The sequence below is a fragment of the Anomaloglossus baeobatrachus genome, chromosome 5 (genome assembly GCF_048569485.1).
Source record: "Anomaloglossus baeobatrachus isolate aAnoBae1 chromosome 5, aAnoBae1.hap1, whole genome shotgun sequence".
Lineage (NCBI taxonomy): Eukaryota > Metazoa > Chordata > Amphibia > Anura > Aromobatidae > Anomaloglossus > Anomaloglossus baeobatrachus.
Window position 1 is genome coordinate 350,445,195 of NC_134357.1, and position 22,556 is coordinate 350,467,750.

Consider the following 22,556-nt stretch of genomic DNA (forward strand, 5'->3'; position numbering starts at 1 on the left):
ATGTACCAGGCCCGCAGGGGTAACAGGTCCCAGTGCAGAGATAGATTCACCTTTCTTCTGCCAAACCTGCCGGTGTGGGGCCCTTAAAGCCCACACCATACCACCTCAGAGTCCGCAGCCACGTAGGAAAGAGAGGGCCCATAGTTCACAGGAGGCAAGCAGCCGCAGTGACCTGGTCCAGGCTACAAGCAAAGGGGCCAAAACGAGGGGAGAACAGGCAGCAGCAACTTCCCTGGGTGACCCCCGTAGGGACTTCAAGTCGGGGTCACCACAAAAACAAAAGGGCTAAGGAAGGCGAGTTGGTAGTCACCCTCATCAGCCAGCCGGAAGGATACCTGGTTCCAGCCTGGTTCATCCCAGCTACGCCCGGATTACTCACCCTGCCACCTAATGTGAGTAAAACCCCTGAAAGACATTCTGCTTGTGTTTGAGTCATTCTGCACATTGTGGTTCCACAAACGTACACAAGGCCCTGGGGCTTGACTCACTCTCGGGTGGCCACTACAACTGACTGCACCCACCATCAGCCCCAGGCACCCCTTAATCTGCAGTGGCAGTCACCCTGACTGCAATACCGAGAGTGGCGTCACGACAATCCTAGAAGAAGGTTCCCTACCTGTGACCAGACTGTTCCATCCACGTGGAGTCTCTGAAGGTAATGCACCGACACAACACCTGTTGGGCTTCACACTAACATAATCTAGTTGCCTGATATTAATTTGGAGCTCATGGGCATGTCTTATAGTTATGAAAAACTATATGCATGTTCTTCCTCTGGGATTCCCAAAGCTAAAAATGTATTTCCCATCAATATCTGATATACAATCCTCAATATTTAGAATTCTTTACTGGTGCCCAAGCGTCTAAAAAAAAAAATCTTTTGAACTGAACACGATGGTTCAGGGGGAAGGCTTCTTCTACTCCCTTAAATACACAAAATCCAAACTTCATGTCTGTTTCCCAAGAAATGTACTAGTTTTAATTACCTGTCCTCACCAGGAGGTCCTAGGTTCAATGGACGAGCCCAATCTCTCTACTTCCTCAGTTATAATTATAATTATAATTACATTTTTTTCACCATAGCTATACTTAATCCCATATGTTCGGGGTGTGTGTATGGAGGCGGAGCGGAGGTGTGAATATTTGTCATCTTTAGAGAGACAGAGATGTCTTATGAATTTGTACAACTTCTTTGACAGGTCTTGGTACACAGAATATAAAAATAAGGGCCCTTAATTAACCTATTAGAGAATTGTATACTTCCAACTTTGTGGGAAACGTTTGAAGAAGGCTTTTTTCTGTTTCGGCATGACTTCATACTAATTCTAAATCCATGCATAGCAATTTAAATTTATCGTAATGTATGTAGAGCCTGACTCCATGGAGATGTCCCAATACTTTTGGCAGTCTAGTGTATGATTGCAGCCTATAAATCGACTATAGGTCTACTCATCCTTTTTCTATTTTCCGATCATTTGCGAAAAGTAATAGCAATAAGAAAGGTATAGGCTGCAAGATTAGGCTACATGATGCTTATTAATAATGAATAACCATAGGAATACATCAGTGCTTTAGCCAAGAAAAGGTAAGGAGACTATTGCTTGCTTTTTTTTTTACTTTAGATGCACTGGAACAATAAAATAAATGAAAATTTGCGAAGGTGGACATAACATTTGAGCTGTTGATGCGGCTTTCTTTAATTTATGCTCTCCCTTTCTGACAGAAGCAGGTTAAGTGTTCAGTTACGCAATGCAACTACTGACTTAACTGTGGCTGTGCATTATTCGTTTGCTAATGAGCTGCAGTTGAAGCTGTTCTCTGCTGAGCCTTATCGCCACACTAAAATATCTTGTGATACAGTAGAGCAGAAGTCATTTCCGCATTTCTTCTTCATGTGAGTAACATAGAAGTTCTTTGAAGCTGGTATAGTTGGCTAACTCTAAAATGTAAAGGCCCTATATATTTTCCGGGCATCTCCTGCATGTATTTTGTAGGCACAATGACCTCTGTTTGATGTTCTAGATTTTGAAATGTTGGGATAGTGCAAGGTTATTTCTTTAGAGGCCTTATCTGCAAGGCTACCGAGTCGCTTGGCTTTTTTGACTAATACAATTTAAGCTGAAAAGCTGTCCTAATGGCTGAGAAAGATTTAGTTCATTAAATTTAAATATATTTAATTTAAATAACTTTCATATTTTTATGCTGTAGACAGCTTGTGAATTGAGAAGACTATAATTTAGCTTTTTAATCCATTCAAACAAGTGTCATAGTATCTCTTTACGGATCAGGCGTTTTTTTTTTCTTTTTTTTTTTTTTTTGTTTTATTTTGTTGTTTTGTTTTATTTATTTTTTTTTTTTTATTTTATTTAAATAGTGATAACAAAACGAAGAAATTTAAAAAAAAAAAATGATGATTGTGTCCCGGCTTTCTGAGTGCTGTAATGTTTCAATTTTTCGGATATGAAGTTCTATGCGGGTTGTTTTTTGTGCCCTGAACTGATGCTTTTATTGATATTATTTTGGGATATATGCAATATTTTGATTGCCTTTTATTACTTTTTTTTTGTTGCTGTTGCATAAGATGAAAAACTGTAATTCTAGCTTTTTTATTTTTTTATTGTGTTGTTTTTTTTTCTCTCATTACACCATTTAACAATCAGATTAATTTATTTTACATTTTGATCTGGTTTTTATGAATGCAGCAGTGCCATATATCTGAATTATTTATCTTTTGATTTTTTTTTTCTTTTTAATGGTTTTAAAAGGAAAGTGATTTTTTTTTATTTTTTTTTTTTTACTTTTTTTTTAAAAATATTTTTCTTTTTTTTCCTTCTGTATTTAATAGTTCCCTTAGGAGACTTGAACCTGCAATGGTCTGATCACTTTTTCTATATACAGCAATGCCACAGCACTGCTGAATATAGAAGAAATCCGTCTACTATGAACATCAGCCATGCACTGGTTTTCACAGGAGTACTGTGGTGAGACATGGGGGGTCATCAGCAGACCGCTGGCCTGGTTTTCATGACAACACTTCAGCGTCACGGGTTCGTGTCTTGGGAGCTCTGATGAGGGGACAGAAGAGTGTGCCCCCCTCCTGGCATGCTCTAAAGGGAATCTGACACCAGGTTTTTGCTCCCGTGATCTGAGAGCGGCATAATGTAGAGACAGAAACCCTGATTCCAGCAATTGTGTCACTTTCTGAGCTGTTTTCTGTCATTTTCATAAAATCAATGTTTTCTCTGCTGCAGATCTAGTTATACAGAGCTCATGAATATGCTGGACTACCTGGCAGCACGACAAGTAGTTCTCTAATGATAATCTACTGCTGATTAATCAGTGATTTTATGAAAACTACACTAAACAGCCCAGTAAATGACACACGGCTGGCATCAGGATCTCTGCCCCTACATTGTGCTGCTCTCAGATTAGGTGGAAAAAAACCTGGTGACAGATTCCCTTTAAATCCTGCTGTCAGAGATTGACACTGGCATTTGAACAGCCAGGTGCAGAATAACTCAGCCTTCATCTGCAGCGATAGAAGAGGATTACATTGACTTTACTAGGATCCTTTTGAGGATCTGGTATCGTTCCACAGCATGAATAGTGTTTTAGTCTGAGAAAAGCTTGATGAAAACATTGTAGACAAAAGAAATTAATTCAGAAGCTCTGGCACAGGCTTTGATTAGGATTTCTGTAACTTTTGACAGTGAAAATGGTGTAGCAAGCAATGCTCTTCTTGCTGTTAAAATAATGGATACCCCAACTGAATCCTGCAAACCCATTAAAATTCAGAAGTTAATTTTGATCCCATGAAAATAATCTGTCATCGAGCCATGGCTCACAATATAAACTGGAGCGATGACACCAGGGTAAACCTGTTCCTTAAATGTTGGCTATAGCGGAAGCCGAGAGTATTAAGGTGAGGTTCGCAAGGTACTTAGGAAAAGTGGCTTAATTTTTTTCTTACTGATTTTTATAACTTTTTTTTTAATGTTCAATAAAAACGATGAAGGTTATGGGCGGTCCTCGGGTGGGATAGGGTGTCCAATTTGTAACAAACTGTCTCGTACTTTACTCTAGAAACCTTTTATTCCAGTCCGTGAAGATGTCGCAAATCAGGCAATTCTCTGGCAGATGTTTCTGCTTTTGCAAAGCCAGAAATCCTTTTCTTGCCTCTTAAAAGAATGTTTGAAATGAGCCAACTCTTTACACCAAGTGGGTATATTGCTGAAGGAACGATTGCACAATGTGAAATCAAGCTGTGTGCTATGAAGGGAGCAGGAGTATGAGGATATGCACACATTCAGGATTGCTGCAGAAAATTCTCCAGCTCTTGGCAAGGAAAGCACAGCGGCAAAAACTCTGAAAGAATTGACATGCAGCAGATTTAGTTCTGCACCAAATCTGCAGGGGGAAAATACTCAACATGTCTGTTACATTTAAAGATTATCGTTGACTTTGCTGACATCAGGATTCCCTTCAGGTTTTAGGATAAATTTGCACTCAAAAACTCATCAAAAATACAACATATGCACACAGCCTTACTTACCTGACCATATACCAGCCTGAAAGTTCAGGTGATGTCTCTTCATGTGCTAAATAGGTTTCCATGAATTCCAGTGTGGTATCTTTTGTCCAAAACACAACATTCCTAATCAGCAAGAATTTTCAAGGATTCAACATAACGATCTCTTTATAACCCTCCTTATTTGCTAACCTAATAACTGTCTATTGTGCCCCTTTTAAGCCGACTTCTCCTCTTTGCTTAGACTGGATTTTTTGCTCCAGAAATGTTTTGATATGGGCCTAAAGCAAAACATTTCCGGAGTTGTCTGGGCGGTGTGTATTTTTTTTTTTTGTTTCTTTTTTTAATAATTCTCCGTGAACAAAACCGTTAAGTATGCTGGATAAAAGTCTAAGTTATGACGAACAATCACTTCCAGCAGCACGCACAAAGCAGGTAATCACTCAGATACAAGTGTACCGCCCCACGGGCTCGGCTGCGGCCGCCGAGCCGCTCGGATCCGTGCTTGTACGGTGGGTGGCTCGAGCTCCTCACGGACCCGGGGGTCATGTCGCTCTGAAAGGGGGTTGGCGCTACACGCAGGGACTTCAGTGGGGAGTTCCACGGCCGGGGCCGCGGTTGTTTGGGAAGGGGTGTAAGTTCGTGACGCCACCCACGGGTTGTGGTGAATAGATGGACACCACCGCTGCCGTTAACTAGGCCTCCGGGGACGGTGTTGCGCAGCTTGGTGTTGACCCCTCCGTGGGTAGGGGATTGATGGTCCCGGGGGCCCGAGGGAGGTGCTGAGGCGGGGGAGCGGGTGCGGGCGTATGCTGATGTGGTGCGGCGCGGTGCGCGGCCCGAAGGCACTAGTGTACTCCCTATGACACAATACACTGGAGTCTCTGGTAAACCAAATGGGATGATGAACGGGGCCCGCAGCCGGCTGCAGCTTCTCCCTGATCAGGTTGGTGGTTTCCGCCTTTCTCCTACACCTCTTTGTATGAATGTTTGACTCCTATGCCTAAGCAACGGTAGTCCGCTCCCTGGCTTGCTGGGTGTCGGAAGAGCCCTGTTTGTCCGCATACGCTGGCCCTTTGGGTCTCTTGCCTTGGCGGTGGTGTGAGGCAAATCCCGGGATATGAAGATGAATTATGACTCCAGTCATGGTCCCTCATCACTCCCTGGCAGTGCCCCCTCCCTTCTTGTTCTCAGTGTTCCACTTACACCTCCATGGCCATGTCCTGTGATATGGAGATGAGGTGGTGTGGGAACAATGGACACAGGATGACTCCCTGCCGTCACCCTGTAGTAGGAGCTGCTAGCTAGTTAGCAAGGCTATGGAAATAGCCAGACAGAACGACTCCAGTAAAAAATGGTTCATATCTCGCAAGCCATATTTCCGATAAATATGGCAACCATAAAAATGGTGTCTCTGCATGCGGACGATGCCGGCACACCCTTTTTATGGGAGCAGGACATTGGGAAATGCCCCAGGCGTGATATCAGCCAATGGGGAACTGGCAGACAGGTCATGAGTCCCCTCGTTCTGTGGCTAAATTCATAACTGTCACAATGAGAGCATTGGCGTCCGCCTACGACGCTCCCAGGCAAAGTTATGGCCCATATTCCATGTTGTGGATTGTCCATAACTCAAGCCAGGGGTGGAGCAGTGCTCCCTGTGAGGTCACGAAGGTAGGAGGGGACCTGGATTTGCCCAGGTTGATAACCCTACTTCGGCCATTTTCCAGGGTTCTTTTCGCTGGGGGCACGTGTAGGAAACATCTGTGGGAAGGATCCTAGAAACCTGGGTACAGCGCCCCCCTGTGGCCAGACGCAACAAGGTAACTGCTGGAACTGTGTATGCCTGTTTGTAACCCATGCTTTGATTGTAACTGTACTCTGACATATGTATATTCTGTAGATTCCCTATTGTATATATTGTAGTTTCTAGTGTGCTTTAGGCTGATTAAATTATATAATTAATCTTGGGCTGTTCTGTTATCTCGATCTTGAATCCCACGTCTGTGTGTTCGGCTAATAGTTACCGTGAAGCGGTTGGTGGCAGCGAGTTGTGCCAAGGATTATTGTGGGGAGGCCAGTGAGATTCGGGGAGATTTTATATATTCCGCCCGCGGAGGTCGGGGGAATATATACCCTACTCTCACCGGGGACCCTTCAATAATCGGCATAAGTAGTATAGCGGCCTCCTTGCTTATTGTCGGGCAATTCCATAATTGGCCTGACTATAAGAGGGGCGCTAGAGAGCGCGTTACGTGCTCTGTCTGTCGGTCGGGAGGTATAAAGGAGGGGTGACCCCCACTTGTTACCCCCCGATTGTGACGTACTGGTAGCCAGCGCGGGGGGATTTCTGAGTGACCCCCCCGGTGGTTTGTGACATATTGGTGGCATAGCGGTGGGATCGAGATAATAGTGTGTGTGAGTGTGAGACCCATACTCCCAGACACTAAAGACTGCCTGCAGCAGCTGTGGCTGCTGGGGTCTTCAGACTAGCTCAACACTAGAGTGTCAGAGTGCAGATACTGTAAGGTGTGTGGAGGCATCAGGTGTCAGTTCTGTGTCAGTGACCAAAAGTCTGCAAGAATGGCTGATGGCACCAGGAGCAGAGCTATGCAACTGGCCAATGCTAAGGCAGGAGCCGAAGAGAGGGAGGACGGTGCTGTGGACAGCAATGAGGAGGTTGCCCACGAGTCCTCCAGGAGCTCGACGCCAGAAAACCGTTCTGCCGAGGACATTGCGCAACCTGGCACTGCTGGACAAGATGAGGAGGAGCTCACCCAAGGTTCCTCAACGAGCCAGATGCCAGCCCTCCGCTCTGAAAGGGACAGTGAATCGCCTAGCTCTGCAGCGTGCCGCAGATCACCACGTGCCATTCCACCGAGCCTGGGAGGCTCGGATAGCCTTCTTCAAATGGCTATGGCCCTTCTCCAGGCTGGAGACCAGAAGGGCTACAAGGAACTCCTGGCAGAGCGCAGGGCAGAGCGGCAGGCAGCGCGTGACGCTGAGGCTGCGGAGCGGCACGCAGAGCGTGAGGCTGCGGAGCGAGAGCGGCAGGCAGCGCGTGAAGAGCGAGAGCGACAGGCAGACCGTGACTACCAGCTGCAGCTAGCTCAGCTCCGGCCCTCATCAGCCACATGTGACCTTCGAGACACCAAACTTCCAAAGGTCCGTGTTGAGGACTTCCCAGTGCTGGAGAAGGATGGAGACTTGGACTCTTTCTTGACTGCTTTTGAACGGACTTGCTTGCAGCACCATCTGGACAAGGACCAGTGGGCCAAATACCTGACCCCCCGTTTAAGGGGTAAGGCCCTGGATATCCTTGGGGACTTGCCTGCTGAGGCAGATCAGGGCTATGACACCATCAAGCGGGCCCTGATCCAACAGTACAACCTCACTCCAGAGTCCTACCGCAAGAAGTTCCGGAGCCTACAGAAGGGACCAAAGGACTCCTGGGCTGACCACCGGCGGGCACTTGCCCGAGCTGCCGACCACTGGACCCAAGGCCTGCAGCTTTCCACCGGACCGGAGATCCTGGACTTGTTCATCACGGAGCAACTCTTGTGGAACTGCCCTGAGGATCTCCGCCAGTTCATCCGAGACCAGAAGCCAAAGGGGTCCACGGCTACAGCTGCCCTTGCCGATGACTACACCAACAACCGGGCCCCTGAGGCCAGGAGAGCGGCCACCAGCAGCACCTGGAGAGGGGGTAAGATGAATTCTGCGACTGCCCCACCTGCCCCTAGACTGCAGGGGGTGTCCCCCTCAACTCCCCTCTCCAGGCCCGTGGCGGAACCAAGACGGTGCCACCAGTGCAACCTACCTGGACACTTCAAGGCCATGTGCCCTCAGCGTCCCAAGGCCCCGGCTCCGTCCCCGTCCCAAGGGCCGCCCAAGGTGTATTGTGTGGGTGGGGGTGGTGGTAGGTCCCTGGACAGCTTCCAACCTGTCACCGTCGGCCGGTCTGTGACCATAGGACTGCGAGACAGCGCCTCGGAGGTGACTCTGGTGCGGCCTGAGATGGTGTCCCCCCAAGACTTGATCCCTGGAAAAACCCTCGCTGTCTCCGGGGTTGGAGGCACTGACCCGGCGCTGCCTGTTGCTGACATTTATGTGGACTGGGGCGCAGGGCGGGGGGTGAGGGAGGTGGGGGTAACTGATCGGATCCCTGCAAACGTGCTACTTGGGACAGATTTGGGGCAGATAACCTCCCAGTTTGGGCCCCCCCCAAGGGCTGAACCTTCAGCCAGTACTGACATGACTCCTGACAATGTTAATGTGTTATCTATGAATGATGTAAGGGAGGAGGGAGTGAACTCTGATATTTCTGCTTGCACAGACACCATAGACCCACACGCAGCTGCAGCTGTGACAGGAGGGGAGGGGGTCAGAGAAAGGTGTGACAATGCCTCTACAAGTAACCAGCCTGTGAGCTGGGATCTGTTGCCCTCTGCAGGGATAAGCAGAGAGCAGGGTGCTGCAGGGGGAGGACCAGTGTGTGGGGTGGGGGCTACCACAGCAAATGTGGGGTCCCCAGAGATTTCACAGCGGGGTTCTGTTGCTGCAGGAGGGGAACAGGCAGGTGAGATTGGGGCCGGTCCAGGAGCGGAAGTGCTCCCAGGTGAGATCTCGGTGCATGGTTCCCCCACAACCGGGGTGTCAGGAAGCCAGGTAGGTCTGCCTGAACCGGCGACTTGGTCAGGAACGGAGGAGCAGGCACGACCCACGGTCGCAGCGGCTGTGGCCGCTGTCACCCGCAGTGGGAGTGCTGGAAGCCAAGGGGCCTCCCGGAGGTCCGATAGCTCTTCCCCTTCTGACCAAGTGGCAGCCGAGTCAGGTGGAGGCCAGGACACAGGTCCCGGGGTACTGACTGAAGATGTGACAGTCTCGTCGATTCTGGCCACATCTAGTCAGGGGTTTCAGGCAGCGTTAGAAGCTGACGACAGCCTGAAAGCTCTTAAGGAGCAGGCGGCACAGCCTCCCTCGGACTCGGACCCGGAGCGAGTGGTCTGGGACCAAGGACGGCTGTACCGGGCCACGGTCCAGCAGGGTTCACCGGAGGCGTGGCCCAGGGACCGACAGTTGGTGGTACCCTATCCGTTCCGGACGGAGTTGTTGCGGATCGCACATGAGATTCCGATGGCCGGACACCTAGGGATCGCTAAGACCAAGGCCAGGTTAAACCAGCATTTCTACTGGCCAAAAATGGGGGCCGATGTGGCTGCCTACTGCCGTTCGTGTGAAACCTGTCAGAGAGTGGGGAAGGCGGGGCCACGCCCCAAAGCCCCACTGGTATCTCTGCCAATCATCGATGAGCCTTTCAGGAGGGTGGCTGTGGATCTGGTCGGCCCGCTGGCCATCCCCAGCAGCTCCGGGAAACGCTTCATACTGACGGTAGTGGACTATGCCACCCGGTACCCAGAAGCAGTGGCCTTGTCGTCCATTCGGGCTGACAAGGTGGCCACCGCATTGCTGGAGATTTTCTCCCGAGTGGGTTTTCCCCAGGAAATGCTCACTGACCGGGGGACCCAATTCATGTCCCAGCTGATGGAGGCCCTCTGTAAGCAAGTCCAGGTGCGACATCTGGTGGCCAGCCCGTACCATCCACAGACTAATGGCCTGTGCGAGCGGTTCAATGGCACCTTAAAGCAGATGCTTAAGATGTTGGTCGACTCCCATGGGCGTGACTGGGAGCGGTATCTCCCACACCTGTTATTTGCTTACCGGGAGGTTCCACAGGCCTCAACAGGATTCTCACCGTTTGAGCTCCTGTACGGGCGACGTGTGCGGGGCCCCCTGGCTCTGGTGAAAGAGGCTTGGGAAGGGGATTTGGCCACCCCTGGAGTGTCGGTTATCGAGTATGTCATGCGCTTCCGGGACAAAATGCAGGCCTTGACGCAACTGGTACACGACAATATGGCTCAAGCCCAGGCCGATCAGAAGCGTTGGTACGACCAGAACGCTTGTGAGAGGACCTACCAAGTGGGTCAAAAGGTGTGGGTACTGGTCCCCGTACCACAGGACAAGCTTCAGGCAGCCTGGGAAGGCCCATACCTCGTGTACCAGCAGCTCAACCCTGTGACGTACCTGGTCACCCTGGACCCTGCCCGTGGAAGGCGGAAGCCCTTCCATGTGAACATGATGAAGGCACATCATGAGCGGGAGGCATGTGCGCTCCCCGTGTGCAACCTGCCCGAGGAGGGAGAAGCGGAAACCCTCTTGGATATGCTAGCCCAGGTTAGGGCAGGCGGATCCATTGAGGATGTGGAGGTTGGCCACCAGCTCTTGGAAGACCAACGGTCCCAGCTGTGGGCCACCCTCCTCCCCTTCCGGGGGTTGTTTACCAACCAGCCCGGAAGGACTGACTTGGCTGTCCATCACGTGGACACTGGGGATCATCCCCCGATCCGGCGTTCAGCATATCGGGTCTCCCTGGAGGTGCAGCAACACATGCGCCAGGAGATTGACGAGATGCTGAAGCTGGGGGTGATCCAGGCATCCAACAGCGCTTGGGCCTCGCCTGTAGTCCTCGTCCCTAAGAAGGACCGAACCACTCGGTTCTGCGTGGACTACAGGGGGCTCAATGCTGTCACGGTCGCCGGTGCGTACCCAATGCCACGCATCGATGACCTGCTCGATCAGTTGGCCGGGGCTCAGTACCTGACCATCATGGACCTGAGCCGGGGATATTGGCAGATCCCCCTGACTCGCAAGGCCAGGGAACGCTCTGCCTTTATTACCCCATTTGGACTATACGAGTCCACGGTGATGCCATTCGGGATGAGGAATGCCCCTGCCACTTTCCAGCGGATGGTCAACACCCTGCTCAAGTGACTTGAAGGGTACGCGGCCGCGTACCTAGATGACATTGCCGTCTTCAGTCCCACCTGGGAGGACCACCTAGAGCATCTAGCACAGGTGCTCAGGCGGATCCACCGGGCAGGTTTGACCATCAAGCCGGGAAAGTGTCAGCTGGCCATGAGCGAGGTCCAGTACCTCGGTCACCGGGTAGGCGGGAGAACACTGAAGCCCGAGCCTGAGAAAGTGGAGGCCATCGCATCCTGGCCCACCCCCAGGACCAAGAAGCAGGTGATGTCCTTCTTGGGGACCGCTGGGTACTATAGGAGGTTTGTTCCATGCTATAGTAGCCTGGCAAAGCCCTTGACGGACCTCACCAAGAAGAAGCTGCCCTCTGCAGTCGATTGGACAATGGACTGCGAGACAGCCTTCCGGGCCCTAAAGGACGCCCTGTCCAGCCCGCCCGTGCTACAGGCAGCCGACTTCACGCGGCCGTTCGTAGTACAGACCGACGCCAGTGACTTCGGCCTCGGTGCGGTGCTCAGCCAGGTGGACTCTGCGAGCCAAGAGCACCCAGTCTTGTACCTGAGCCGGAAGCTGTTACCGAGGGAAGTGGCCTATTCCACAATGGAGAAGGAGTGCCTGGCCATAGTGTGGGCCCTGCAGCGTCTGCAACCCTATCTATACGGGCGCCACTTCATCGTGGAGACGGACCACAATCCCCTCAGCTGGTTGCACACCGTCTCTGGGACGAATGGGCGATTGTTGCGATGGAGCCTTGCGCTCCAGCAATACAACTTCACCATTCGCCACAAAAGGGGCCGTGACCACGGTAACGCAGACGGGCTGTCCCGACAAGGAGAGGTCGCGGACGGGCGCACGGGGGAACACCGGAGTGTGCTGCCCCCTAGCGCCCTCAAAAGGGGGGAGGTGTGAGGCAAATCCCGGGATATGAAGATGAATTATGACTCCAGTCATGGTCCCTCATCACTCCCTGGCAGTGCCCCCTCCCTTCTTGTTCTCAGTGTTCCACTTACACCTCCATGGCCATGTCCTGTGATATGGAGATGAGGTGGTGTGGGAACAATGGACACAGGATGACTCCCTGCCGTCACCCTGTAGTAGGAGCTGCTAGCTAGTTAGCAAGGCTATGGAAATAGCCAGACAGAACTACTCCAGTAAAAAATGGTTCATATCTCGCAAGCCATATTTCCGATAAATATGGCAACCATAAAAATGGTGTCTCTGCATGCGGACGATGCCGGCACACCCTTTTTATGGGAGCAGGACATTGGGAAATGCCCCAGGCGTGATATCAGCCAATGGGGAACTGGCAGACAGGTCATGAGTCCCCTCGTTCTGTGGCTAAATTCATAACTGTCACAATGAGAGCATTGGCGTCCGCCTACGACGCTCCCAGGCAAAGTTATGGCCCATATTCCATGTTGTGGATTGTCCATAACTCAAGCCAGGGGTGGAGCAGTGCTCCCTGTGAGGTCACGAAGGTAGGAGGGGACCTGGATTTGCCCAGGTTGATAACCCTACTTCGGCCATTTTCCAGGGTTCTTTTCGCTGGGGGCACGTGTAGGAAACATCTGTGGGAAGGATCCTAGAAACCTGGGTACAGCGCCCCCCTGTGGCCAGACGCAACAAGGTAACTGCTGGAACTGTGTATGCCTGTTTGTAACCCATGCTTTGATTGTAACTGTACTCTGACATATGTATATTCTGTAGATTCCCTATTGTATATATTGTAGTTTCTAGTGTGCTTTAGGCTGATTAAATTATATAATTAATCTTGGGCTGTTCTGTTATCTCGATCTTGAATCCCACGTCTGTGTGTTCGGCTAATAGTTACCGTGAAGCGGTTGGTGGCAGCGAGTTGTGCCAAGGATTATTGTGGGGAGGCCAGTGAGATTCGGGGAGATTTTATATATTCCGCCCGCGGAGGTCGGGGGAATATATACCCTACTCTCACCGGGGACCCTTCAATAATCGGCATAAGTAGTATAGCGGCCTCCTTGCTTATTGTCGGGCAATTCCATAATTGGCCTGACTATAAGAGGGGCGCTAGAGAGCGCGTTACGTGCTCTGTCTGTCGGTCGGGAGGTATAAAGGAGGGGTGACCCCCACTTGTTACCCCCCGATTGTGACGTACTGGTAGCCAGCGCGGGGGATTTCTGAGTGACCCCCCCGGTGGTTTGTGACAGGTGGTTTTACCCTATAAGGTTGGGCTGTTGTCTTCTAACGGGTCTTGTGTGGGATAAGTCCTTAAGTCCAGTCCTCAATCAGATTTGACTCTGCCCTGTCGGTTTGGGGCTTCGTACTGGGTCTAAGTACTCCTCCTGGTGCTCCGGTTTCCAATCGATTCCCTAGTTCGGTACCGGCGGGCCACCGCCTGACCTCGGTCCCTACGGTTCCACCGGCTGTAATCCCAGCTCCTGCAGGCGGCCACCACCGTCTGCCTACTTGCCAGAGGTGACTAGGCTCCGACCCAGCCACCTGAGTAGACTATTGGAAGGCCTGGTCACAGGTCTGCCCTTAAACTCAACCCCTCTCCTTCACTGTCAAGACTACTCTTCTCTAGAACTTAAGTCTCTTTCCTGCCTCCAGGCCTGTGAACTTCTCGGTGGGCGGAGCCAACTGCCTGGCTCTGCCCCCCCTGGTGTGGACATCAAACCTGGAGGGTGGTGACAAGGTTTTTAAGTTTGGCTGCTGTCACCTTTTTAGGAAGGGGGTGTGTGTGCATGGGACTACCTGGGATGACCTGACTAGTCCAGGGCATCACACAAGCACAGTGCAATAATCGCCACTGGAATTTTTATGTCATTTCTGAGCCCAAACCCTGAGCCTCGAACCTGAGGTACGCTCAATTCTAATCATAAGCATGCAGTGAAATATGAGAAAGAAGGGTACCTGTTTGTATGTACAGTTAGGTCCAGAAATATTTGGACAGTGACACAATTTTCGCGAGTTGGGCTCTGCATGCCACCACATTGGATTTGAAATGAAACCTCTACAACAGAATTCAAGTGCAGATTGTAACGTTTAATTTGAGGGTTTGAACAAAAATATCTGATAGAAATTGTAGGAATTGTCACATTTCTTTACAAACACTCCACATTTTAGGAGGTCAAAAGTAATTGGACAAATAAACCAAACCCAAACAAAATATTTTTATTTTCAATATTTTGTTGCGAATCCTTTAAAGGCAATCACTGCCTTAAGTCTGGAACCCATGGACATCACCAAACGCTGGGTTTCCTCCTTCTTAATGCTTTGCCAGGCCTTTACAGCCGCAGCCTTCAGGTCTTACTTGTTTGTGGGTCTTTCCGTCTTAAGTCTGGATTTGAGCAAGGGAAATGCATGCTCAATTGGGTTAAGATCTGGTGATTGACTTGGCCATTGCAGAATGTTCCACTTTTTTGCACTCATGAACTCCTGGGTAGCTTTGGCTGTATGCTTGGGGTCATTGTCCATCTGTACTATGAAGCGCCGTCCGATCAACTTTGCGGCATTTGGCTGAATCTGGGCTGAAAGTATATCCCGGTACACTTCAGAATTCATCCGGCTACTCTTGTCTGCTGTTATATCATCAATAAACACAAGTGACCCAGTGCCATTGAAAGCCATGCATGCCCATGCCATCACGTTGCCTCCACCATGTTTTACAGAGGATGTGGTGTTCCTTGGATCATGTGCCGTTCCCTTTCTTCTCCAAACATTTTTCTTCCCATCATTCTGGTACAGGTTGATCTTGGTCTCATCTGTCCATAGAATACTTTTCCAGAACTGAGCTGGCTTCATGAGGTGTTTTTCAGCAAATTTAACTCTGGCCTGTCTATTTTTGGAATTGATGAATGGTTTGCATCTAGATGTGAACCCTTTGTATTTACTTTCATGGAGTCTTCTCTTTACTGTTGACTTAGAGACAGATACACCTACTTCACTGAGAGTGTTCTGGACTTCAGTTGATGTTGTGAACGGGTTCTTCTTCACCAAAGAAATTATGCGGCCATCATCCACCACTGTTGTCATCCGTGGACGCCCAGGCCTTTTTCAGTTCCCAAGCTCACCAGTCAATTCCTTTTTTCTCGGAATGTACCCGACTGTTGATTTTGCTACTCCAAGCATGTCTGCTATCTCTCTGATGGATTTTTTCTTTTTTTTCAGCCTCAGGATGTTCTGCTTCACCTCAATTGAGAGTTCCTTAGACCGCATGTTGTCTGGTCACAGCTTCCAAATGCAAAACCACACACCTGTAATCAACCCCAGACCTTTTAACTACTTCATTGTTTACAGGTTAACGAGGGAGACGCCTTCAGAGTTAATTGCAGCCCTTAGAGTCCCTTGTCCAATTACTTTTGGTCCCTTGAAAAAGAGGCTGCTATGCATTACAGAGCTATGATTCCTAAACCCTTTCTCCGATTTGGATGTGAAAACTCTCATATTGCAGCTGGGAGTGTGCACTTTCAGCCCATATTATATATATAATTGTATTTCTGAACATGTTTTTGTAAACAGCTAAAATAACAAAACTTGTGTCACTGTCCAAATATTTCTGGACCTAACTGTATATAGTAGTATCCAAATATAGCAGGTGTCCTATATAGCACTGAGGTGATACAGATCCTAAAACCAATAATATAACCACAATATAACATTAGAAATTCTAGTTACTTTTGTTTTTCAGTACATAGTTGCTATTACCCAAGATTTAGAGGTGGACATGCCATTGGTGCAACAAGTGCAGCAGCACAGGGGCCTAAGGGGTAAGGGGGCCACATCCACCTTCAAAGTAGCAATTGGCTTCTGTCACAAACAAAATATTGGACTGCGAAGAGCACTGTTCTTGCATAGTATCTTCTGTTTGCGTCTGCCCCGCCAAGAGTCCACCACAGTTTCCTCAGTACCACAGTGCATGAGAAGTGTTAGTGTATACTATTGTTGACAAACATAACATTAGTAGGAAACCAGCATCAATGAAGCAGATGATGCACAAAACTACAGAACTGGCACAATGTAGAGTAGACTAAAGTACATTGTGCATAAACAATTAACAAGCACATAAATTATAAACGGTGTCTGAAAGGAAGGTACAGTTGTAACTGAGCTTTAATGAAGCTGCTCTACATTAATTAAATAACACTGTATGATGTTTATATCATATCACCGTGTGAGCTCGTATGAAAGGCACAGACACAGCCAAGGAAATATATATACATTGTTGGTCGTGAAGGGGCTAAAGCACCATTCAGCGTTGTGTTTTTTTTGAGTAGTGCTTTAAACTTAAATAATCCCCTGACCCTACTCTTCTACTCGGTGTCCAATATCTTCATCTTCTATCACCACCACTCCCGTTGGGCTGTGGCGATTTGTAACCTGCCGGCTAGTCCAGTGTTTCATGGAGCGCGCCGGAGGTCACAACTCGATACATCTCTAGGAGAACCTGGTCTCATTCTAGCTTTCATAGACTTGCATTGAGAGCTTGTGACTAGAAAGGAACGAATCCAAACTTTAAAGTTCAGTGTTCTTACCGAACACAAACTTTACAAAGAAATCAGAGTTCAAGTTCAGAGATCGGGTGCTTTACGTATGCAAACCACTCAATCGAGCATCGCTGTCATCGGGTACGCTTGGTGCTTGCAGTGTTTTAATGGCTCGCACTGGGAGTAAAATCAGCTCTTATCAGATTTAATATGTCCCCCCCAACAAATAAAAAATAATGATAAACCCCACCCTCCCTCGCAAGTGTTCTGTTGATAGCTGGCTTTATGTAGGAGGAGAGCCGAACTGACCAATCATTCATTTTCAATGAGATTCAGGTCAAGTTTGGGTCCAGAACAGAACTTTTAGATAAAGTCTAGCTGAACCTGCAGAACCTGAAAGGGGTGGTTCACCCATATTTTTTATTGTCTAGTTCAATATTATATTGAGAAACAATGTTTCTCTCAAATACCTTGTGTTGGCAATAGTGCCTGTGACAGGTGCTATTGCAGACTGCTGTTCCCCGCTCTGGTGACGTCACGTCAAGTGCTGCACACGTCACATTCCTGTGGCCGGCTGCAGTCTTCCTGACTCACTGAACTGTGAGCGGTGCTTCACCGCTCGTCACAGCCCATCTGTTTCCTGCTCCCCCTCCCTCCTCCCTCACAGCAGAACGCTGCAAGCAGGAGATGCGCTGTACTGTGACAGCGGTGAAACACCGCCCACAGCCCAGTGAGTCAGGAAGACTGCAGCCGGCTGCACGGATGTGACGTGTGCAGCACTTGACGTGACGTCACCGGAGCGGGGAACAGCAGTCTGCAATAGCGCCTCTCACAGGCACTATTGCCAACACAAGGTATTTGAGAGAAACATTTGTTTCTCAATATAATATCGAACCTGACAATAAAAAATATGGGTGAACCACCCTTTGAACTTCCACGGGACCGCTCATTTCTATTTGTGACCTAACTTCTGACTTCCAGACAGTCGGAACTTACGAGAACAAGATGGCAGCGCAGCACCGGAGCAAATTCGGTAAAAGGAGGTGAAGATGCTGGAGGGTGAGTGATATGAGCACCACTCTAGCACTGAAAAAAAACCCCTGCTGGAGTGGTGCTTTAAATGAAATGATGGTCAAACATGTAAACTACTGTGCTTTTAAAAACAAAATAAATAAAAAGTGCAAAGGATCCCATTATTGTATCAGTGGGTTCAGCAGTGATCAAAGACTTAACACTTATCCTGGGGATTCCTGGTGATTCTGGGAAAAAGCACTTATAGCTGAATGTCTGCTTTAACCACAATTTTGGTGGTAGAAGGAACATAAAAACATATTTAAAGAGAAACTGTCTTTTTTTAAATTTTTATTTCATAAATCAATAGTACACATGAAAATTTGAAACTTTATCATATGTCTTATCAGAGAAATCTGCTTCTTTCTGCTCCTGGATTGATCTTTCATTCTCAATTCATGAGTTAAATCTGTCATCTATTCAGTGAAGACAGATATTCACATTAATGGGATTGGAAATGATAGATGGTCCTTTAAAATTCCTATGGCGGAAGTAGGTAGAGGCATATACAGACACCGTGCTTTTCGTTCTGAAACAACCCTTACACTATCTCAGTAACATGAAATTCTGTTTTCACAGAATACAAAGTTCACAAACTGATCAGACCAGGACAAGAAAAATAGCAGTCTTCCCTGATAAGATATATTAGAACGTTTCTGTCTCTCTATAGAGGCGCACCGTCCCACCTTGCATAGGAGGAAGCTGGAAGGAAGGACAGTGGTGCGTTACTGAAGGAAAGATGTTGAGACAACCCCTTCATAAGTCTTTAGGTAATTATGGGATAAAAATACTTCTGACATTAAAGGGTTTAGGAATGGAACATCAAACAAAAAATGAGATTAAGTGTATAGTAAATGAAGTAAATGAAAATTAAATTTTCCTGAATGAAAAGTAAATTTTAGTAAATGAAGGTAAATGTTGGGTACAAAGAAGGAATAATATTGCAGGGTTATAATGGGCAGCTTGTGGGTGGGGGGCCTGTAGGTAAGGGGTCCCTCTGGCCTTTCAAGGAACCTTCTGCCATCATCAGAATGCAGGGAAGATCCTGAGCTAATGAGATTTTTTAGCTAATAATTGTCTTTTGTCAGAGACATAAGTGTTATGTGATGAGATGCTGTACAAGGGTCCATACACCGTCTTGCATAGGGGTTCCGCTGTTTGTGCCCATCTCTGGGGGAAAGACAGGATTAAACGTCTGTGAACACAGCAGTTTTACAAGCCGCATAATGCAGAGTTCCTCTATTTAACAGCCAGCCTCTAAATCCTCCTCATCTGGCTCAAGACTTCCCATTACGACACAAGTTGAGATCAGATATCACTGATTAGGTTTCTGTATTTTCTTTCCTTAGGCTACACATTCCTCAGAAGACGGGACATTCCTTCGGATTATTCTTGATATCTCAGCAGTGGCACTGTCACAGGAGGTTTACCCTGTCATCACTAGTGCCTCTGGTGCTGGGCACCTCAGGGGAGTTCTGTGGGACCCCACAAGGAAGGCTCTGATCCTCAGCACCATGCTTCAGTTGTGTGTCAGAAATCACAGATATATATGCTACGTCCAGAGAGCAGGTTAGTTCTCATATGTCCTAATAATTCATGACTGGTACATATTTGACTTGGATGCACAGAAAGAAGGATATATTAACCCTCTCCACCAGCAATTTATGGCTTAATTATGTAATGCCGGCCTGCCCTGCCAAGTGCTTACAGGGCACCATGCCAGCTGCATTTCTCATTACTGACTTTTCTTTTTTGCTTTTTTGTCTATTAAAACTAGGGATGAGCGAACTGCTCGGTAAGCGTAACGAGCACTTTGATGCTCGGGTGCTTGGTTGCCCCCTACTAGCCAAATTCCAGATGTCATGTTTGTAAGCTGTTGGCCGAAGTACAGATCAGCTGATGGCTCTCTCTCCTAACTCCCTCATACACTTGTATGTCCAGCACGGCTCATCTTTGTTTTGGATCATCAGGCAGCGACTTCTCAAATAAAAGATTGAGCGACTGACATCCAACTGCCTAATCGTAATGTCCAGTTACATAATTCATCAAGAGCGAATAGCCCATGGACGTTAGAAAATAGTCCAATGGTGCCAAATTGGCGGGTTTGGATGCCTTCTATCTGATGTATATGGGGGCCTTAAGTCTTTAAAGGGAACCTGTCATGTAAAAAGAAAATTGACTTTAATCCTCCCAGCAGCGTTCGGCTTTCAGCGTTTTTTTGACCTGACCGGTTTCCTTTAAATCTGATTTGGTGTGGAGAGGAGCAAACTACAATATATTCTTCCTTAGTTTTATTATGTAAGTCCAATGATGTGAATTTAAATGAACAATCATGTGCGGCTTGAAACTTTCATCGGCAACTTTCTGCACTTAAAAATGAGTGGATTTAGCCACACATACGCAGCCCTTCTCCATTTTTCCCAGCGCAGAAGAGGGCTCTGTCCTGGACAAAGTGGTGAGTGTCAGCAGTGGGACCCACATCTGACATTTATTTCAAAACTTTCCCATAAATGACCCAAACTCCTTTCTACCTTTTGTCAAAAGATAACCGGTAATCGTGATCACCCTTTGACCGCTGTACATGTCTTACCAGTGTATATAATTGCCGACACATATTTGCTTTCTGCTGGGCTCCTGTCCGGCTGCACAGGTTGTACGCACAGTATGTCCGCCCCTGCCCACACCTCCTGTGTCCTGCTACTTTTGCAGCCTATATAAGCCCCAGAGGTTTGGCTGTCATCCATTAGGAATCAGGTGCTTTTTAAGGAAGCCAGACCGGCCTATATTTGGAGAGCTTGGCTGTCGAAATAGAATGCTGTTTACTTTTCTGATTCTTTTTAATTTACTGGCTGCGGTTGTGACGGCATCCATATGACCACAGCAGACACAGATGCTATTTACTGAGATTTTTTTAGGAGACCTGCGGCTTCTAGACTTGTGCAGAGGTGAGAAAAAGACATTTTATTTGCGGAATGGAATTTACATTTCTTTGCAAATTGGAATGGAAACTGAAATGAAATCATCTGGTTATGTATATCAGAAATGCACGGCCTATCTCAGCGTGTGCTAGCAAACAGGTGAACTGTCTAGAGATTGGTATAGACCAGTCTAATTTTATCGCTTGGCTTTAGCTTAAGAATTCCTCCAGGGAATATATAAATAGCGGTTCTATAACTGACATGCACTAACTCTGTAACATACTCCATTAGCTGTGATTTATTCAGATGGAGAAATGGCCTGAAATCTGCTGCAAAATCTGTGTGCGGTATTTTAAAGGGGATGTCTCCTAAAGAAAGCATATGTGTATATATATATGCCCTGTTGGAGCATATAGGTGTCGTGGGAAGAATATTTCCTACGAGGAGCCACAACAGATAGACTCTCTGTAAAATAGCCACTTCCGTTCTGTAGAATATGGACATATTGAGTTTCAAAATGCCACAATTAGTGGTGTCTGGCAGCTGCTTCCTTCCACCCAGGGGCATAAGTATTGTGAGTGCAGGGGTTGGAGTTGTAGAGGGTCCTAGAAGGAAGACCATGATAGTTTGGGGCGCTGTTGAAAATGTTGCTTTGGAGCCCTCAAGTTTCAAATTACTTCCATCTTTCCATTGAAAACGCATGTTCAACCAAAGTATGGAAAAATGGCTGTCAACCGAAGGATTGTTCAGCCAATGGCTATAGAAGTTTATAACCAGATGATTCACGCTGACTGAAGTGAGTGGTGGCATGGTACAGAGACCCACGCCTTTTATTTCTGGCATTGTTTTATTCTGAAACGCTTCGGGGTTATTTAGAAATCATAGGTTATAAAGGAACAGGGAGATCTGTCACCTGGGCGGATGGTTTGACTGTCCTCTCCGTCTACAGAATGGTAGTAAACCATAGACGTATGCAATGAGAGCGCCTGTCCCTGGGGTATCAGTAGTATAAATCACCTTGGTTTGATCAGTATAAATCCTAATTCCCTTTTAATGTTTTCTTTGATCCTCGTCTTATTCAGGGGATCTCCTGTAAATTTTGATATTATCCTTAAAAAAAAAAAAGTAAAAATATTCTTTACAGCTATGGTGATGACACTTTTATCTTTGAAACTACATTGAATTTTCAGCATTGGATACATTAACATTGTAAAGATTTGCAGCTGTACTGCAGTGGAGTTAAACCCCGGAGACTTATTCCAGAAATCTCAGACTTGCTGTCTCTGCCAACTATTCCATTAACTTTCATACACAATCAGCAAAAACTGTACACCTGTCTACTCAAAGGCCCACATAACTGCTGCACAAAAAATATATATACAGAGTATTGGAAAGTATTTAATGCTATAAACATAATCAAAATCTCCTGGAGCATTGTACAAGATGGGAAAAGATATTAAACTGTTCTAGCTAAAACTATTATTGTATGCTCCATAGGAAGGTAATACAACGTCTAGTTGTTTATTTTGGTTGCCATTTGTAGAAAAAGAAAAAGGGGGAGGGAGTAGTAAAGCTGTATCTGTATGGAGTAGCATTAGTCTGCCTGTTGACCTTTTTTCCCAAATTATTCAAAGTATGCAACTTACTACAATGCAAAATACATAGGGTTTGTCAGCATCTAATACTATTTTGAGTGATTTTAGATTTTTTTTTTTGCTGTGTGTGTGTGTGTGTGTGTGTGTGTGTGTGTGTGTG

The 22,556-nt window shown here is 47.5% G+C and overlaps 1 protein-coding gene across 4 annotated transcripts in view; it reads left to right on the forward strand.

Annotated features, from left to right (window-relative positions):
• The window catches only part of LOC142310101 (CMP-N-acetylneuraminate-beta-galactosamide-alpha-2,3-sialyltransferase 2-like), a 121,418-nt gene that overhangs the window by 38,835 nt on the left and 60,027 nt on the right, over positions 1-22,556 (forward strand). For 2 of the 4 annotated variants that reach the window (XM_075347570.1, XM_075347574.1), the window contains one exon: positions 19,233-19,452. The gene's annotated coding sequence lies outside the window, so the exon portion shown is untranslated. Of the gene's footprint in view, positions 1-18,462; positions 18,654-19,232; positions 19,453-22,556 lie in introns of all 4 variants that reach the window. The other 2 variants (XM_075347573.1, XM_075347572.1) reach the window with 2 other exon arrangements.